The sequence below is a fragment of the Dipodomys spectabilis genome, unplaced genomic scaffold (genome assembly GCF_019054845.1).
Source record: "Dipodomys spectabilis isolate Male_0828 unplaced genomic scaffold, ASM1905484v1 ptg000043l, whole genome shotgun sequence".
NCBI classification, from domain to species: Eukaryota; Metazoa; Chordata; class Mammalia; order Rodentia; family Heteromyidae; genus Dipodomys; species Dipodomys spectabilis.
The window spans coordinates 15524370-15540573 of record NW_024870720.1 but is presented as its reverse complement, the minus strand read 5'-3'; positions in this window follow the sequence as shown (position 1 = coordinate 15540573).

Here is a 16204-nt window from a genome sequence, read left to right as displayed (position 1 = left end):
TTGTGTGTCTGCTTGGTTTCTTTTCAAAGAAGGGTCTTACTGCTTATTTACATTAGGCTCATCTAATATTAATCATGACAAGAAACCAAGTGTTCATTTACAAACTGACATTGGTTATGTGTTTAATGTAAGCACAATGCCACACATAAAAAAGTCAAGTACATTATCATTAATCCTCTTCAAAATCCTAAGAAATAGATTATGCTGCAGAAAAAGAAACTGAAGGTAGAGAGGTTAAGCCACATTTGAATGTTTTCAGTCCATGCACAGTAGTGCTGGTAATGGATTCCTCCTCTTCCACCTCCAGACCCTATACTTTGGTCATGGGGCAAAAGATAAAAGTTGAGAGCATGTTTTGTGAATAATTGTCTGTGAGCATCAAGGCTTAAGGCATTTCAGCTCTTTATTTCTCATAGGAGGGCCCAGTCCTGGGTTTCAACAAGATCTTTGCTGGGAGTCAATGGAATTCACAGACTTTTGGCCGAACTCAAAACATGTTAATGCGTGCACCAAATGCCGTGCTTCTATGATGGTGGTTCTCAACTCCTGGGGAGACCCAGGATCCTTTCCAGGACTGCAGGTCAGTGAAACCCAGAAGCAAAACAACATATTACAAGTTGAGTGCAGAGACAAATCTAGAATCTAGTCATTTAAAGAGATTTTAAAACATAACACAAAGTCATTCTTCTCATTAAGTCTTTTACATACGGGTAGCTTTTTCAAAATGTATCATTCATATGAACATAGGAGTTTATTTTTGTTATTTAAATGAATACACAATTTCAATTTTTAATTTCTCAGACAGTAAGTATAGAGATTTGATTTTTCCCAGACAATAGCTCTTTACGGGGCCTAAATAAAATTTAAGAGTGTCAAACGTTCTGAGATGAAACATTTGGGACCCATTGTGTGTGCTATGGGGCTTGCTCTGTTTCTAGGCACTGACACTCTGCCAGCATAACTTCTAAGTTCAGCAAACTTGAGTATGAGTATGAAGACTATAAACTGAAACCCTGCATTTAGAATTATCAGATCTTTTTTTGTTATTCCTTGTATTGACCCCATGAGGTAACCATTATATTTTACAATGGATAGGCAAGTACAGTGACTAAACCAAGCCAAGCTGGTATCAGAAGTTTCAGTCTATGGTCATTTTGTCTTTCACTTTGGGTCAGGATAGTCTAGTATATCAGACAGTAGCATGTGGTGCAGAAGCCATAACTTCATAGTAGCTGGGAAACAAAAAGAGAAATGAGCCTAGAGTTCTACTGTCCTTTGCAAGGACACTGACTTCCTTCCACTGAGCTTCACCTCTTAAAGGTTCTACCACAGGCTGCTGACCCAGCTTTTAATACATGGGCCTTTATGAATCAATCTATTTAATCAATAATCTATTTCATTAATAGATTACTGACTAATCTACATTTAATAGTTACAAAAGCCTTATGCAATAAACTGAGAAATTAAAGCTCAGGAAGATTAAATCATTTATCCAAGGTCACTCATTTAGCATAGAATTTCAAAGCAGGCCTTTTTGCTTCCATGGCTCTGGTGCACATTTTCAGGTGAGATCGATAACAGAATTTCAGAGTCTTCTCAGCGGTGTCTGCATAATATCTTGATATAGTCTCTATAGGATATTATTAACCCACTAATAAAAATACAAAATGGAAGGGCGAATCTTGGCATGTTTTATTCACAGTTCCCTAGAGCAGTAGATCTAGGAAATACATCTGTATATGTAAAAACTCTTACAGAGGAAAAGAGAAAAAAATTAGATAGCTAAGCTTACATTAGGCAGTGGAGTTGGTGTTCCCACCCTAATCCTTCAGTACGCATGGGCAAGGAAGTCTTCTTTTCATCCCAGAGATGAGGAAACTAAAGCTTTGAAAGTTCAGGTAACTCATCCAAAGTCGCATGAGGGTTCAGCTGAGATTCCTCCCCGCCCCCTCAGATATGCCTGCTTTAAGAACCCCTGCTCCCCCTGGGTTTTCCCTTACCTTTCCCACTAGAGGGTCAACCTTAAAAAGGGGTTCAAGGACATAATCATCTAAAATAGAGTACAAGACTTTCCCCCAAAGGCTCAGATCCCACTAACACACCACTACATGCCAAATGAAAAAGTTTGAAGAGGACTGGACTAGATGCATGGAATCTGGGCTGTATGATTTGGGGGTAATAATCCTTGAAGATTAACTGAATCAGACACAATCCCCCAGATGACAGCATTCGAACAAGACCATGCTGCGGAATAAGCCTTGTGAGCTCAGTCCTCACACAATATAATCCGTCATTAAGTAGCTGTCAGTTTTCTGCACATTGCTGTATTATGTATGGGTTGCAGGGCTACCAATTAGTTTGAGCAAGTGCTAAAAATAAATAAATGATGAGGAGACTTCTATTTTCATCCAGGATAATTAGGGCCTACAGTTGGGGTACCGAGGTGGAATGGGAGTTGAGAGACTGAGGAGAAGAGGTCATGAAGCTCTTCTCACTGCAGTTTCTGTTTACAAATAGATCAAGGTCATCAACTGGACCCCCTTGCTTGGCTCCAGTGCTGGAGCCTGGAAATAGGCAGTTATATGGTGCTCAGTATTTTCTTCTTTCTTAAGATCCTCTTATATAACTGATTTGTTGTGCAATCGAGTGGTTGGTAGGTCAAGGAAGCTGGCATGTACCTTAGATAAGAAGATGAATTATTCCAAGGGACATTTGGAGTCAGGCAGGCTGGGAGACGCTGAGGCACGAAGGGGCCTCCCCAGCACAAGACACATTGCTATAGCTGAGAAGTTCCCTCTCTGTAGCCACACAAGCCCCCTGTTTCCTGAGCATCTGTATTTGGTGAGCACTGGAAACCTCTTGCCTTCCCACTGAATGCCCCTGGCTTCCTCTTGGTAAAGTTGAAAACATGAGTCAGTTGCAACAGAGGCAAAAACAACAGTTTGGAAGGAAGAGGAGGAGGTGGAGGGGAAGGAGGAGGAGGAGGAGGAGGAAGAGCAGGAGGAGGAGGAGGAGGAGGAGGAGGAGGAAGAAGACAGAGGGAGCAAATCTGCAGAACTGAAGTGCAGTGATCTCAGGCACGTCAATGTCCAAGTTCAAGTCCATAATCACACACACACACACACACACACACACACACACACGAACACACACCTTACCATACCCAGGACAATCACTTATATGGGGACTATGTACAGAAGAGAAGGAAATGGGGAGACACAGATCGAGACACACAGAGGACTCAGAAGGCAGAGGCAGGGCCACTTGGGCTCCTTAGTGAGACTCTTGTCTCAAAAATATGCTTATGATTATCTTTTCATGAATACATAAGCACAAATACTATAAATGTCTCATTACAATGTTTACTACTTGGCAGATTTGCTTCCCAGTCCTAACAGGATGCCAATGGCCTTCAGTGCCTCCCTCCTCCACCATTCCATGATCTGGCAAATATGACCTGTAACCTGAATTGGTGGCAGAAGAGCAGCACAGGTGTTCAGGCTCTTTTCAATTCAAAGGTACGAACAGAGACAATGAGAATGCCAGTTCCTGCTGCCATCATCTTATTGTTGCTAGGCTCCCTTTTCCAGTCTTGGCTGTGCTATGCCAGATGAAATGTCTCCAAGTATGTATGTTTTGTTAAATGGAGATAAGAGTAGGCTATAAGATCCTGTACTCAGGAGATCCTAGGGAAACAAGGAACACTTTGATATCTACATCTGTGGTTCCCATTGACCCTGAGTAATAAAGGTACTAGTTAGACTATCTTCATGTGGCTTTCTCTCCTTTGGAGTGTGTACTTATTCATAAGATGCAATCATCTCCAAATAAAGACATTCCCAATGGGTATGAAGTTGTAGAATAAGTTCTAATGATTTGGGTTTGTATTGTTTTCAGCTGTATGAGGCTTAAAATTCAGGGCTGCTAGCTTGCTAAGTAGGTGCTCTATCTCTTAAGCCCATGCCTTCAGCTCTTTTGGTTCTGGTTATTTTATTTTCAAAATTTAATTTTACTTAAAATTTACCAGAATTCAAACTCGAGGTCTTGTGCTTGCTCAGCTTGCTGGCTTGGTTGAGACTGTACCATTTGAGCTAGATGTCTTTTTTGCCCTGGTTTGCTTTGAACCATCAACTTCTGGATTTCAGCCTTCTGAGTAGCTAGCATTCGAGGTGTGAGATACCAGAGCCCAGATAGTTCTAATGCTTTATTGCACAGAAGGTTGACCATAGTTGATGTGATACATTTCAAAATAGCTAGAAGATAAGATTTTGAGTGATCTTGTTACAAATAAGCAATAAATGTTTGAGGAGACGGATATGTTCAAATTTGGTTAAATTTAAATTTCTCAAATTTAATCATTCTGAAGTATATTTATATATAGATATATATGTATATGTATGGATGGATATATCCACATATCCATATATATCCATACACATACATGCATATGTATATATGTGTATATATATGCATACACATACACACATATTTATACATATGTCTCCTCCTGCTTGGTGAGGAGAGAGGGTTCAGAATCTTAAGTCCAGGGGCTACTGGGTTTATGTGGTAACCAGGTGCAGCCCTGACTCAGTTGCTAGCTCCAGGCCTTCTGGAAATGGAAAAGATGGATTCTGATACCTAGGACAAAGGGAGAAGACAGAAACAAAAGGATGGAAAGAAAGTAGCATGGAGGTGTGGAAGGTATTGCTACTTGGATGTGGTATGTCCCCAAGGGTTCATTCATTCAAGGTATGGTCTGAAGTGTGGTGACATCAGAGGTAGTGGAACCTTTAAGAAAGAGGGTTCAGGAACAGGTCACTGGGCTCATGCCCTTAGAAGGCATTAGGCAGTTTCCCTGTGACGTTCTGCCTTCTTTTATGACACTGTGATGCTATCTGCCATGTGAAGCCATCAGGATGACCCTTATTGAGACTGCTTAGTACCAGCACTGGCTTGCTGAGGCTGTGTGAGCTCTGACAGAGGTTCTGAGCACTCCAAACAAGGCGGATGATAGTCCTCATGTGGGGATGCCCCAGAGTCTCCTGGGGGAGAAAAAAGTGAGAAGCAGCAGAACAGCCAGGAACTATCAAAAAAGAAAGACAAACGCTAAGAGTAGTGGGTTGGGTTAGCATCTGGAAGAATGGAAAAAGAGGCTGAATCCAGACTTAAAACCCTGTCTCAAAAACAAGCCATCATCCCAGCTATGCAGGAGGCAGAGAAAGGCGGATCACAGTTCAATATTAGTGGGCAAAGTTAGCTGAAGATGCTATCTAAAAGCAAACTAAGAACAGAACTGAAGATGTGACTCAAGCTTGCTTAGAAGTGCTTGCCTAGAAGACACAAGGCTCAGAGTTTAATCCCCAGTAACACACACATACACACACATACACACATACTCATGCACATGCACACATGCACACATACGATCAGATTGTGTGTGTCAGAAGGTGGGTATGCTTTTATCCTCATTGAGTTTGAGATGATTAGGGGAACTCCAGGTGGATATGGCCATGGAGCAGGTGGAAGTCACAAATCCTGAGACAAAAGGATGCACCTGGGACAGAGATGTCATCATCCACATGATGCTGTAATGAGGAAAGTTCCTCAGGGCAATGAGCAGGCCAGAAGGAGTGAGAAGGAAAGTTACCACTTACAAGAGGGGAGGAAAGTGAGCTGAGAGTGGGAAAAATGATTTTCCTAGGAGCTCAGAGGAGGACCAGGAAAGCAGAAGCTGGTAGAGGACTAGGTTCGTGTGACGTTCAGGGTTTAGGTCAACTGTCAAATGCAGGAGAGGATTTAAAGAGGAAGGGAACTAAGCAAGACTAATGCCTTGGCAAAAGGAGATAATCATTATCTAGAGGCAGCAGATGGAGAACAGAGGGAACAGAAGTCCAAAGACAGTTCATGTTCTGAAGGGTGATCTGGAGGGGGCTTGTAGAAGGGCATCTCAAATTGCCAATAGTCTAATGATGTACTCTAATTGTATAATACTTCAGTGATAATAGGAAATGCTGTTATTCTTACACAGCAGATACGACAAGTCTTAATAAGCCTGGATATTGGTTTATCACTTCATGACCATTCCCTGATAGCAGGAAACACGTTAGGTTATGGATAAACAGATAATACATGCTTTGCTCTGTGGGTTTTGTTGTTGTTTTACCCACAATCCTCTGATGTTCAAAATCACCCACCTGCCCCAGCCATGAGAAGTGTTCCCATGTGGTTGACTCCCCACTTCAAAGACCTGCCACTTCCCAAAGAGGCCTGCTGCTTTTGAAGTCTTTGAAGTGGCCCTGGGAGAAATTGGAGTATTTGAAACAAAAAAGTGCCTTGAGGCACTTCCAAGGGGCAAGTCTCCCTTACCACCACCCCTTTAGATGTGTAAAGGCTATTTTCCAAGCATGACAGTTTCCTCTCTTTTGGTGACAACAGTACATTCCTGAGCCATGGGTGTTGGAAGGGCAGGACCCATTGTGAGAGGAAAGCTATAGGCTGGGATGTGTCAGGATGTGTAACATTCTCAGGTTTAAAAATATGCCACTCAGGAGGCTGAGATCTGAGGATTGCAGTTCAAAGCTGGCCTGGGCAGAAAAGTCCCGGTGAGACTCTTATCTCCAATTAACCACTCAAAAGCCAGAAGTGGCTCTGTGGATCAAGTGGTAGAGCACTAGTCTTGAGCATAAAGAGACTCAGGGACAGTGCCCAGGCTTTAAGTTTAAACCCCACAACCCCCACCCTCACCACTGCCAACAACAACAACAACAAAAAGCCACTCAGGTTTTCAATCAGAAGAAAACACTAACTCATTTAAAACTATACAGATCCCTTATAGTTGCCCCCAGTTCAAGGACTTAGAAGATATTAATCAATGTTTCTCCAGGTGTCATGGTATAAAATGACTTCTTTATTCTGGCTGGTGCTTGGGATTGAGCTCAGGACCTTGTTAGGCAGGAGCTCTACCACTTGAGCCATTCATCCATTTATTTTGTGTTGGTTACCTTGAGTTAGCTTTTGCTTTATGCTTGTGTCACCCTGACCCATGATCCTCCTAGTTTGTGCCTTCCCCTGTCACTGGGCTAACAGGCATGTGTCATTATGGCCATCTACTGTGCTTTCCCTGTAGTTGGCAGGACAGTTATATACCATCATCACTACTATTGCTTGTGAAGTGAGTGAATCTAGATCCTTGTGGTGTGGAACCATTATTGCCAGTGTACTACTCCTGTCAACACCAACTGAGGGCAACTCAGATCAGCACTGAAGAAAGGGTTTTGGAGAGCCCAACTGGAAAGCAGAACAATAGACAATAAGGGAGGTGTCTTCATGGTACATAGAGTGACAGGCAGAGAAGAGCTAACTGGGAACAAACACACCTGATGGCTATTATTTTAGTCTTGAAATCATCTCATAGCTAGCTGGCGTCTGTCTAGTTGGTTTGAGCAAGAATGTTCCAGTCTAAAATACAAGAGCGATACGGCGAGCCCGCGCTGACAGCTCCTTCCTTAGAAGCTGAATCCTAAGTCATCAGCAGTCCACAGCCATCAGCCTGTTCAGCAGCCATGTCCCCTTTCAAAGCCATGTTCTTGACATGAGGGGCATAAACATGACTTTTAACCCAGTTCCAGCAGCTCTGGGGTTGGCTGTTTTCTGTCTTCGCACTGGGGAGTGTTTGCTGAAAGCTGACACTCCACCTCTGGGAAGCAGAATGGAGTCTGCGATTCTTGAGGCCCGAGGTCTCTTGGGACTGCCCTGTCACTGAGTTGATAGCACACTGTCCCTGACTGATGCTTCAACTACCAGCCTCCTGGATCAGCAGAGAGCGGCATAAATCAGAGTTGAGAGGCTCTGCAGGAAGAAATCTCAGTGCCCAATTAAAACTAGCTCATGGCCCCATAGCCCGAGGGCCCAGCCTCTGTGCTCAGAGCTGACCTAACAGATCCCCTGCATTGATGGACAGATGGACTAAGGAGAAGGTTTCTCATTTGTTTCTTTAGATTTCTTTCTTTCCTCTTTTGCTGGTACTGGGGCTTGAATTCAGGGTCTGGGCACTGTCCTTAGTTGTTTCACTTTCAGCTGGCACTCTACTACTTGAGCCTCAACTGTACTTCTGGCTTTTGGGTTGGTGGAGATAAGAATCTCATAGACATTCCTGTCTGCTGAATAGCTAGGTTTATAGGTGTGAGCCACTGGAACCTGGCTAGAATTTTTTCCCCTTGGTCAAGACTTTGTAGAAACAGGTTGGAGAAAAAAACAATTATTCTTTTAAGTTTTTACCAAGTTTTTGTAATGAACATTCATTGATAGCAGAAAGGGTTTCATTATGATCCTTCCATAGATGCACACCTGAGCAAGCTCACCTTCTCTTATCCTCCCCACATCCTCCCGCCCTGCTCCTTTCAATGTTATATTCTCTTTAGAACCATCCCAAGGTCTTAGACTATAACAAAAACACCAGAAATTTGCTTATCACAGTTGTGGAGTCTAAGAAGTCTAAGATTTAGGTGCTGGCCTCCTTTCTGGTTCATAGATGGTGACTTCTTGCTCAGTTTTCACTAACCTAGTAGAAGGAGAAGAAAGCCCTCCAGGGACTCTTTTACCAGAGCACAAATCCCATTCACAAGAGCAGCTTGGCCCTCAAGACCCAGTTACCTCTCAACACCTGTGCTTCTCTCCCCTTCCCCCCCATTACACTAGGAATTAGGTTGCAGCATACGAATTGTAAAGGGGCACGACATTCCAACCATTGCCCCCTGTCTAACACAGGGTTAACTCATTACCACATCACATTGTAAAATCAATTGGAACTGCATTCTCTTCATGGTCTTCAGTGGACCTGACAGGAACCCCAGGCTGTGGGACTTGGAAGGGTCATTAGACATCGGCTAGCTTGGCCTCCCAGGAGATGCTTAAACTCTGGAATGTTTTCTCAGCCATCTCATGATCCAGCCTTTATTTAAACATCATTAATGGTGAGCTGATCATATTCCAACACAATCCTGCTCCAGACAACTGTGAGTGTTGGAAAAATCTCACCTTCTGGTGCCTTCCTACCCAGGTTAGCTTCCCTTATGTAGATTCTCATGCCACCCATATGATCTCATCAAGACATTGTCTTGTCATTGCTTATTACCATCCTGGTATTCCTCTACCCTCTCCATGCCCAAACTCCCTAAGGACAAGCACTCTGTCCCCCTTCAACTTCCCACTCTCCTCATAGAGCAAAGAGCACAAAGCACCCACTGGGAAATCAGCAGCCACTTGTGGATGAGCAGTGTGTGGTGGTTAGCTTCCTGGTGTGTCCATGCAAAGCTGGAGAAGAGCATTGATAACGTGCAGCAGGAATCTGAGCACCTTGAGGTCCTGGTGCCTCTGGAGACTCCATGTTCTCAAGTATACTAGAGGGGTTTAGACTCCACTGGCCGGACAAGACCCACCTTTCCTAGTGAAGGTGCATGGAAACACACAGAGACATTTGGTTGGCATGAAACTTCTCACTGGAATGCTACTGGCAGGTGCCTGGGAAAGTCTAGTACAATGGGAAATCAATCTCTCCCCACACCCATACCAAATATCAATAGCAGCCTATTGAGAAATGCTGTGGGCTGAACACAGGCAGTGTGTGAATCAGGGAGTTCACTCTAATTCTGTCTCTGCCACCAACTGTGTGAGCTTTTTATTTTTTTATTTTTTAATTTAATTTTATTTTATTTGAGAACATACTGTACAGAGGGGTTACAATTACATGGGCAGGATAATGCATACATTTCTTACCAAGCATTGCAGCCTCCTCCTTTGTTTACCCTTCACCTCCCTTCCCAGCCTCCCCCCTCCCTCCCACCCAATCATACCCCCCCTCCCCCCCCCCCACCGACATTGTAAAGCTGGTTTTGACATGACATTTTGTACTTCTCATTGTTGCAACAGGTCCACCTGAATCCTTAAACGACTTGTTTGTCCCCATCTCCTCCACATGTTATACTGACATCAAATATAGTGAAAGCGGGGGTTACACTGTGGGGGAGGGACATACAAAGCAACAAAGAAATAATCTTATAAATGCGTTAGAAACACATGCATGAGAGGGAGTTCTCAAGATGGCGACGGGGCAGTAGGGAAACGCCACAGCTCTCTCCAACCAAAAAGAGAGTTCGAGTTCCAACCTTTAATCTCCCCAAGAGACCGACAACAACAAAAAGACGAACACTCAGAGAAAAACCAGAGGTGGAAAATAACAAAAAAAGAAAGAGAGGAAAAGAAGAATTTCAGAACAGAGAAGAGCGAAGACCCCTCCCCCAACCTTTACTGGCCGCGCGGCAGTGCGCCAAGCCGCCGGCCAGCCGGCCCGGCAGGGGCTGCCGGAGCCACAGAGACACAGGGGGCTGCTTGCAGATCACCAGGTACCGGATTGCAGAACAGCGGATCGCCAGGAACAGAGAAACCTACCAGCCGGGAGTCTCCAGGAGGATCCCACCCCACCCATCACTCTCCACCGGAGCGGAGAGGCTCCATCCCGCCAAAGCCGCCCGGCACCAGCAGCGCCACAAAGGGACCTGTCCGCAGACCACCCGCCCAATCGCGATCGCAACGACCCGGCGGGGGGCCGCCCAACCCAGCCCGCAACCACCCCAACTGAACTCGGACTGCAACAACAACTGACGGACTGCAACAACAACTGACGACCTACAGGGTGAGTACCCATCAGGGGACAGGGAATCCATCAAGGGAGACCAGAGCTGGAGGGAATCCCCAGACCCTGACCTAGACTCCCTACCCCAACACCCGGACCACAGGACCCACTAAAACTGGGAACTGTTCGAGAGCCCCACCAGCCGGTGGAGCACACTCTGCTGGCCAGGCCAGAGCAAGAGCGCCCCGGGAAGGGAGCTTAAATGCTCAAGCCAGGAACAGTGCCCCTGGGTCAAGACTACCAACAGTAGAAGAAATTTGAACTGTGTCCTCCAGGCTGCATAACCAAGGTGGTATACACATTAGCACAGGCCTAACGAGCGCGCTCCAGGCTGGGGCCAGAACCAGGCCAGGGGACCGGCGCCTGAACAAAGCAAAAAGGGTCAGAAGTGGGGCTGTGGCTCAAATGGTAGGGTGCCAGCCCTGAGCTGAAGAGCTGAGGGACAGCACCCAAACCTAGAGTTCAAGCCCACAACCAGCCCAAAACAAACAAACAAAAACACATCAGGAGCCCATAGCAGACTCCAGTATTTGGGAGAGTGCATCCAGAGCATCTGATCTTCCCAAGAGCACCCACAGGAGCAAACACAAGCAGTCTAGGCTGCTCAACCCTTCCAAAGGCGGGAATTGCTACAGCAGAGAGCTGAGAATCCTAAGTGAATAGCAGCTGGAAATAGGCTCCCAACAGAATCCAGATCAGACACAGACTCTCTCTACCAATAGAGAATCAGCAACCAAGCAAAGACAGACACACCAAAACAAGATTGAAGAGCAGTCTCCTGAACCCCCATGCGAAAATCACAGAGAAAAATCACAAGGTTTACCACTACCCAGGACAGCAAGCTCACCTCAAAAGCCAGCAGCCACGCAGGGGAGAGCCCCAGTGGGAGCAAAGCAGGAATGGAAGACAAAAACTACATCCAAGGGTTGCTGGAGGCAATGACTCAAGAAATAAAGCGAGAAATGGATCAGAAATTGAAAGAGCACAAGGATGAACTATCAAAAGATATACAGGATATCAAACAAAAATTGGATGCAAAAATAGAAGCTGCACAAACCTCAGTAAGAAGTGAGATAAACGCCAAATTAGAGGTAATGCATACTGATATCACCTCATTGAGAGGTGAGATCAGTACTCTGAGAACCAACATTGAATCCATAAAGGGATCCATTTCCACCATGCAAACCACAATAGAAGCCACGGTCAACAGAGTGAATGAAATGGAAGGTAGAGTGTCAGATACAGAAGACAGAATACACCAACTGGACCAAAAAGTGACAGATATGGAAAAATCACTCAAATTAAACCAAAGGGAAATTCAAGAGCAAGCAGATAATGCTAAAAAATTTAACCTTCGCATAATCGGAGTGGACGAAGGTGAGGAATTCCAGAGCAAGGGAATGCAACACCTATTTAACAAGATAGTCAATGAAAATTTTCCCCACCTCAAAAACGACCATCTTAACTACATCACAAAAGCTTATCGAACACCCAACAAGCAAGATCCCAGGAGAAACACTTCTAGGCACATAATAGTAACAATGATGGATCTGAATAATAAGGAAACAATCCTGCATGCAGCAAAAATGAAGAAGGAGCTATGCTACAACGGGAAAAAAATTAGAATCACTGCAGATCTCTCCACACAAACAATGAATGCAAGAAAAGCCTGGGAAAGCACCATACGAGCCCTGAGAGCCAATAACTGCCAACCCAGACTGATATACCCGGCAAAGCTAGCATTCACATTCGATGGAGAACTGAAAACTTTTAATAGCAAAGAAAAACTAAATGAATACATAAACATTAAGCCAGCATTACAAAGAATTCTAAGAGGGGGGACACAACCTGAAGAAAGCAACCAGGAACTGGGACCTGCCCCAAACAGGCATTACTCAAAGTCTAACTGAGCAAGCACAGGAGGAAAGGAAAGAAGAAAAACTTAGGAAAACGGAATGGCAGGGACAACAATGCATCTCTCTATACTTTCTCTTAATATAAATGGGCTGAATTCGCCAATTAAAAGAAAACGAACTGAGGACTGGATCAGAAAACAAGACCCATCCATCTGTTGCCTTCAGGAGACCCACCTCTCAGCCAAACATACAAACAAACTCAGAGTGAAGGGGTGGAAAAGGATCTACCAATCAAATTCCCCCAATAAGAAAGCAGGTGTAGCTATCCTGATATCTGACAAAATAAACTTTTCATTAAAATCAGTACATAAAGACAAGGACGGACATTACATATTAATAAAGGGAACAATCCAAGAGGAGGATATAACCATCATCAACTTATATGCCCCAAATATCGGTGCACCCAGATATGTTAAACAAATGCTCTCAAACTTACAGAATAAAATAGATCCCAATACGATAATACTAGGAGACTTTAACACGCCACTCTCACCAAAGGACAGGTCTACCAACCAGAGGATTGGCAAAGAAGCTACCGAATTAAGTGAGGCCATACTTCAAGCGGAATTAACTGACATCTACCGAGTATTTCACCCTAAAACAACACAGTACACATTCTTCTCAGCAGCTCATGGAACTTTCTCCAAAATAGACCATATCATAGTTCATTCAAGGAACTTAAGCAAATACAAAGGGATCGACATAATCCCCTGTATCCTATCTGACCACAGTGGAATCAAGCTAGCTCTCAATAACAAAGCATACCGCAGAAATTTCTCTAATACATGGAAATTGAACAGCACACTCCTTAACAAGGCCTGGGTAACAGAAGAGATCAGAGAAGAAATAAAGCATTTCCTAGAACTCAATGAAAATGAAAACACCTCACAAAGAAACTTGTGGGACACAGCAAAAGCAGTCCTGAGGGGCAAATTTATTGCCCTCAGTGCCCACATCAAGAGAATGGAGACAGACCAAGTAAATAATCTCATGTTGCAACTAAAACAGCTAGAAAAACAAGAAAAAATGGGACCTAAAGCTACTAGACGAAGCCAGATAACCAAATTGAGAGCAGAGATTAACCAATTAGAAAATCAGAAAACCATAACCAAAATAAACCAAACAAAAAGCTGGTTCTTTGAAAAAATAAACAAAATTGATGGCCCGTTGGCAAGATTAATTAAAAAAAGAAGAGAGGAAACCCATATTAATAGGATTAGGGATGCCACGGGAAACATCACAACACGTACCCAAGATATCCAAACAATTCTAACAGACTACTTTCAAAAGCTATACTCTCTAAAGGAAGAAAATCTGGCGGAAATGGATGCATTTTTAGAGAAATACAAGTTACCCAAACTGAGCAAAGAAGAAGTTAACCAATTAAATAAGCCAATATCCTATAATGAGATACAGGAAGCTATCAAAAGTCTTCCAACAAAAAAAAGCCCAGGACCAGATGGATTCACAGCAGAATTCTATAAGACCTTTAAAGAAGAACTAATACCCATACTCCTCAAGCTCTTCAGAGAAACAGAGAAGGAGGGAGCTATCCCAAACTCATTCTACGAAGCCAATATCACACTCATCCCCAAACCAGGCAAAGACCCAACCAAAAAGGAGAATTACAGGCCAATCTCCTTGATGAACACAGATGCAAAGATCCTTAACAAGATTCTAGCTAACAGAATCCAGAAACACATAAAAAAAATAATACACTATGATCAGGTAGGCTTCATCCCAGAGACACAGGGATGGTTTAACATACGTAAGTCAATAAATGTAATCCAGCATATCAACAGAGCCAAGGTCAAGAATCACATGATTATCGCCACAGATGCAGAAAAGGCCTTTGATAAAATTCAACATTCATTCATGCTAAAAGCTCTGGAGAAAATAGGAATAGAAGGAACATTTCTAAAAACAATAAAAGCCATTTATGACAGACCAATAGCCAATATTATACTTAATGGGGAAAAGCTACAACCAATCCTCCTAAAAACAGGAACAAGGCAAGGATGTCCACTGTCTCCACTCCTCTTCAACATAGTCCTAGAACCCTTAGCCAGGGCAATAAGGCAAGAAAAAGACATTAAAGGGATCCGCATAGGGAAAGAAGAAGTGAAACTATCCCTTTTTGCAGACGACATGATACTATACCTCCACGATCCCAAAAACTCCATCCCCAAACTTTTAGAAATCATAAGTCACTTCGGCAAAATAGCAGGATACAAAATAAACCCACAAAAATCAGTTGCCTTCCTATACACTGATAACGCACAGGAAGAGAGGGAAATAAAGGGAGCAACCCCATTCACAATAACCTCCCAAAAAATAAAATATTTAGGAATTAACCTAACCAAAGATGTAAAAGAACTATTTAATGAGAACTATAAAAAGTTAAAGAAAGAAATTGCAGAAGACACTAGGAAATGGAAAGACCTCCCATGCTCCTGGATAGGCCGACTTAATATAGTAAAGATGGTGATACTTCCAAAATTAATATACAAATTCAATGCAATTCCTATTAAAATCCCAATGACGTACATCACTGAAATACAGAAAACAGTCCAAAAATTTATATGGAACAACAAAAGACCTAGAATAGCCAAAACAATTCTAGGGGATAAAGACAATATGGGAGGGCTATCCATGCCGAACTTCAAACTCTACTACAGAGCTATAATCACAAAGACAGCATGGTACTGGCACAAAAACAGACCCGAAGACCAATGGAACAGAATAGAAGATCCAGATATAAATCCACAGGCCTACAGCCAGCTGATATTCGACAAAGGAGCCAAAGACATACAATGGAAGAAACACAGCCTCTTCAACCGCTGGTGCTGGGAAAACTGGGCAGCCACATGCAGAAAACTAAAAGTGGACCCCAGCCTATCACCATGCACCAACATCAACTCAAAATGGATTAAAGACCTTAACATTAAACCTGAATCTCTGAAACTACTGCAGGACAGAGTAGGAGAGACACTTGAACTAATAGGCACAGGAAGGAACTTCCTGAACAGAGTCCCAGGGTCACAACAAGTTGGAGAGAGACTCGACAAATGGGACTACCTTAAAATAAAAAGCTTCTGCACAGCTAAATCTATCGCAACTAAGCTAGAAAGACAACCAACTAATTGGGAAAAAATATTTACCAGCAATATATCAGACAAGGGGTTAACATCCTGTATATACAGGGAACTCAAGAAACTAATCCCTCCCAAACCTAACAAACCAATTACTAAATGGGCAAGGGAACTAAAGAGGGACTTCTCAAATGAAGAAATAAAAATGGCAAAGAAACACATGAGGAAATGTTCATCATCCCTGGTGGTGAAGGAAATGCAAATAAAGACAACCCTGAGATACCACCTTACCCCAGTCAGAATGTCCCACATCCACAAATCAGCCAACGACAAATGCTGGAGGGGATGTGGAGAAAGAGGAACCCTATTACACTGCTGGTGGGAATGTACACTTATACAACCACTTTGGAAAGCAGTCTGGAGGGTCCTTAGAAAGCTAAAGATTGACCTCCCTTACGACCCAGTCATACCACTTCTAGGCATCTACCCTGAACAACAGGAACCAA